Below are 4943 nucleotides of genomic sequence, written 5' to 3' on the forward strand. Positions count from 1 at the left end.
ATGGCCAAGTCCAAGAACCACACCACACACAACCAGTCCCAAAAATGGCACAGAAATGGCATCAGGAAATCTTGGTCACAAAGATATGAATCTCTGAAGGGGGTAGATCCCAAGTTCCCTAGGAACCTGCATTTTGCCAAGAAGCACAACAAGAAGGGCTTCAAGAAGATGCAAGCAAACAATGTCAAGGCCATGAGTGCACGCACTGAGGCTATCAAGGCTCTTGTCAAGCCCAAGGAGGTCAAGCCCAAGATCATCCCAAGGGGAGTAAACTGCAGGCTCGCTAAACTTGCCTACATTGTCCACCCCAAACTTGGGAAGCATATCCGTGCCCTCATTGCCAAGGGTCACAGCTCTTGCTGGCCAAAGGCCCAGGCTCCAGCTTCTGCTCCAGCCCAGGCTCCCAAAGGTGCTCAGGCCCCCTTGAAGGCTCCACAGTAAAAGCCTCTTATCTGCTGATGTAAAAACAAAAGGACTGGTGTGACCTCTGAGGTGCCATCTGTGAAGGGCTGGTGTCCTCCTGTGCTTTTTGTACAAATAACCTGAGGCAGGAAAAAAAAAAAAAAGAAAGAAAAGCAAGTAAACAAACAAATAAACAAACCAACCACAAACCAAAAAATCCTCAGAAATGCCTTGAAAGAAGACCTGTAAACTAACAGGAAGTTGAGCAGGACTCCATACTTGAACAAAACAAAAAGCTCTCGCCTATGTTTGCTAAGGAACAACTGAAATATATAAAAATTCAGATAAAATGCCCTAGCAAGGGTTGGCCAAATAGCTCAGTGGATTAAAGTGCCTCCAAGCAGGTGCAGGGGCCAGGGCTTCGATCCCCTGGCCTGCCAAGCCAGCCCGTCCCCGGGACGTGCTGAGGGGACAGTTGAGACTGGGAGTGGTGGTGCATGCCTGTAATCCCAGCTTTTGGGAGGCTGTAAACAGGAGGATCACTATGAGTCAGATCTAGTAGTGAGACCCTGAACATGCTGTAGACCCTTCCCTAAAATACAGAAATTTTTTTTAATGCCCTAGCTGAAAATGTTGGGTTACACTTAAAAATGGGCTCAATTCTGGGGCATCAGGGGGAACAGGAAAGAGAGGCAGGATGAAAGGAAACACATTTCCTGGAAATTTTGGTGTGAATTTTTCAAGTGGTAACTCGTTTTAAAGATTTTTTTTTCCACTCTAAAGGAAAATCCACTTCCTAGAGCACACAGCAGGTAGGGAAGTAGAGCTCAAGAAGAGGAGATTTCCCACCTGATCTTATTGTGCAGGAGCCATGTGGGCCAATTTCTGGGGCAGCTAGTGACCCCTGCAACATGTATCCATGACCGACTGGGAGCTACAGCCTGTCGCTAGATGTTGGTGGCATAGAAGAAGAACCAGGCATGTTTCTTGACTCCCTTCATCTTGAAGTATACTTTGAGACTAAGTCTCATGCCTGCCTAGAGTGAATGGAAGGAGGACTTATGGGGACATGGAGAAGCTGTATCATCACTACCGGGGGCAGGATAAGAAGGATTTTCAGGTCCTCAGCCTTTCCTCATGACCCTCTTCCACCCTCTGAGTGAGTTCATATGAATGTGCTTGCTCACATGTCCTTGCCCCAAATCCTACTCCTTTGTCCCAGGTCTTCATTCCAAATGACCTGTCCCAGGTCCATTCAAAGAGCTGCAGCTAAGAATCATTGCAGCAACCTCCCTACCTACATCTACAACCTCTCTAACCTGTGCTTTATGCTGTTGTCAGGGTGGTAAAAGCAGATACTTCCACCACTGCCAGAGCCATGGTTGCTGGATGGGTACCCCATGGTGTCATTGTGGGCTTTTGTGTGGTAGGTCTGACTCAGTCCTGATATGCAAAAGTCTACAAAGTGAGCCCTGATTCGAGAATGAGTATCTACATATGGAAAATCTGGGCTTTATTATAGTAAAAGAGAAACTGAACAAGGGAGGTTGATGAGAAAAAAAAAAAGATTGTTGAATTCTTCCTGGCTTAAGAATGGATTGATTGAGGGCCAGGGAGATGGCTCAGTAGAATAAGTGCTTGCCCAGCAAGCTCAAGGACCTGAGTTCAATCCCTGGTTCTGCAAAAAAAAAAAAAAAAAAAAAAAGAATTGATTGGAGAAATTATTTTTCTAAACTGTTTGTTTGGAACTCAGATTGTATCCTTCCATAGGGAAAATACAAAAGTACTCTTCTTATAGTCTAGGATAAAAAGACTTTGGAAATCTAGGTTGGAAATTTAACAGTCACTAAAGTTATTTCCAATGGGATAGGAGTTAAAATCTGGAACTGTCTATTGTTCCTCAAAACTTTCTCAGAAAGAGGAGGCTCTCTTATAGAGTGAGGTGAATTTGCCTTCAGAGCTTTCCTCAGAAGACCTGGCTTGTTAAAGGCAAGGATGGCTTTTCTCTGTCCTGTTCACATTTGCCATTGGAAATGGATTTGGAAAACATATTAGTTAGCCCAACTATGTCTACATGGACTTATATGTAACTTAGTAACTTGGATGTTAAACTGTGACTGTTTGGGGATCTTTTGAACTCTTAGTATTTTCAGTTTGATTTCATGGTTGTCCCTCTGTCTTATAAAATGTTACCATAGAGCAAATATGTGTTTATAATTTTTTAGATAAATCAAAATGAAACCTGTTTGGAGCATTTTGGTAGTTTTGTGAATGCTCTTGACATAATCATCACTACATAGTCAATTTTGAGAATTATAGTACTGGCTTTATGAGTGATATTACATTAATTAATCTGACACATAATCATCTTGTTTTTAAAAATGTTAAAACGATTCTGGCAGAAATATAAAATCTAGATTTCTTTTCATAAAACAAATCATGGCATGCACTTTAAAGTTGCCTATCACAGGGTCAGTGAGATAGCTCAGTGGACTAAGTGCCTGCTTAGGCAAGTGCAGGGACTGACGTTTGATCCCTAGTACCACATGCTATGCTGGCCCCAACCCCCCGCATGCTGAGCTGTGATGGAGTCTGGGCATGGTGGTGTACACCTGTAATCCCAGTGCTAGGGAGGCTGAAAACAGGAGGATAACTATGAGTCCAATCTGCATAGTGAGACCCTATACAAAAAAAAAGTTGTCTATCAGTACCCATTCTAATAATTTCTTTCATTACAATAATTGTAGTTAATATTTGTCAGATCCTTTTGAGAAACAAAAAGTAAACACAAGAACTTATTAGTTGTTTGGTTCAAGTTCATTTTAGTCCTCCACTCCCTGACCTTGGCTTGGACATCTCAATCCCCAGAACTGTTCTTCCTGACTCAGGATGATGAGTGCTATCCCTTCTTCCTGCAGCCAACACACATGACCACCGGGTTCTGAATTCCATGTTCTCTTAGTGCCTCAGGGGTGTTCCATAGGTAAGTTTCCCTTCTTTGTGAATCTCCAACCACTTTCTCTGTAGAAACACTCTCTTATGGGTAAACATTGCCTAAATTTAGTATATCTAAAGCAAAAAGACAAAGAAACAAATAAACAAATAAACAAATAAACAGACACAGAAATCCCTCCCACAAAGAAAAACAGCTACATTCCCTTCTTCCTAATACTTCATCTCTTGCCTTTTCTTCTTCTTTTTTTAATTGACTGAGCTTTTTATTGTAGTTTGAATTCTGCTTCATTTTTCTGGTAAAATACTAGAATAATAAAAAATACTGATGACTTAGATGGTTATAGTATACAGTGATCCACATTTGTTCTTTTTTCCCCCATAATTTTATTGAGAAACAAATAGCAATGAGACAGTTTCAAACCAAATTGGCAGGACAGTTTCAATAATTAACACATTGCATACATTCTTCCTAGTGGTTAATTTCTGTACAAGATGCAGACTTGATATCCTATTTACAAACACCATTAGAACAAATCCTTCTATTCATTAAGAGAATATAACTATATATCTATCCTAACCACTTTGAATACACAGATACCAAATGGACATTCATCTGTATCCCCTTTTTTTGTTAAGTTCCATCATTTAAATATTATAGGTGTGTAAACTCAGCAAAATATTCTAAAAGAGTTCAGAGGTCCATAATAGTATTGGGTCTTCCATTTCACTGGCAATGTCAAAAATTGTTGAACTGAGTCCCTTACAGCTCAACATAACACCATGGCTTTACTTCTTATACTTCGTTTCTATATTTGCCTTTTCTTCTTGAACGTATGATTTACTCTTTCTGCCTCCACCAGGCATATAGGGTAAGAGCACAAAGTACAGGCCTACGCATTATGTGTGAATACATTCTGAGAATTGGGATCCAATTAAAAAGTCATAGCATCCTTGGTGTTCTGGGGGGAGAACATGGTTTTGCAGGGGAAGGTTGGACTGGGCTTCTGGCTGACAGCCTGTCTTCCTGATTGTGTCCTTCTCTGCCCTACCAACATTGTAAGTGACATTCAGGGTTATATGTGTGGATGTTTCAGTACACCTCCAAGGCTAGTCTTTCTGATTCTCCATCCTGGAAGAGGTTCTTTCCTGGTTGTTCTTGAGCTAGGAGCTCATATACTGGGTTGACGTGGATCAACCTCACCCAGGGAAGGGGACTAGAGGTGAGCACAGCAAGAGATGCTTGAGCAAGACACTTTGGGCTTCTGCATAATTAGAATATAGGCTAGAAGAAGTGGCAGGTTTTAGGCGAGACTGTTCATTTAACCCTGAGCTACAGGACTTCTTTTTCATGGTGGGGGTATGGCTGGGGAGGTTGGAGCAGAGCCACGAAAGTGCAGGTTAAGAAGAGGACCCTCCTGCCTGGCCTGAGATTTGGGATCTCTGTCTTCCTCCTGATTTTCTCTCTGGTCTTACTCAACCCACCTACATCTGCCTCCAACTCTCCAAAGTGACCACTTTCCCAAGGGTCAATATAACTTACTATGTAGGTCCGGCGAACACTCTAGGCTTGTATCTCCTCCTCCTCC

The 4943-nt window shown here is 42.0% G+C and overlaps 1 pseudogene; it reads left to right on the forward strand.

Moving 5' to 3' along the window:
• Positions 1–441, forward strand: LOC105741450 (annotated as a pseudogene).
• Positions 442–4943: the final 4502 nt, after the last annotated feature.

This window comes from Octodon degus, unplaced genomic scaffold (assembly GCF_000260255.1).
Source record: "Octodon degus isolate 3935 unplaced genomic scaffold, OctDeg1.0 scaffold00012, whole genome shotgun sequence".
NCBI lineage: Eukaryota > Metazoa > Chordata > Mammalia > Rodentia > Octodontidae > Octodon > Octodon degus.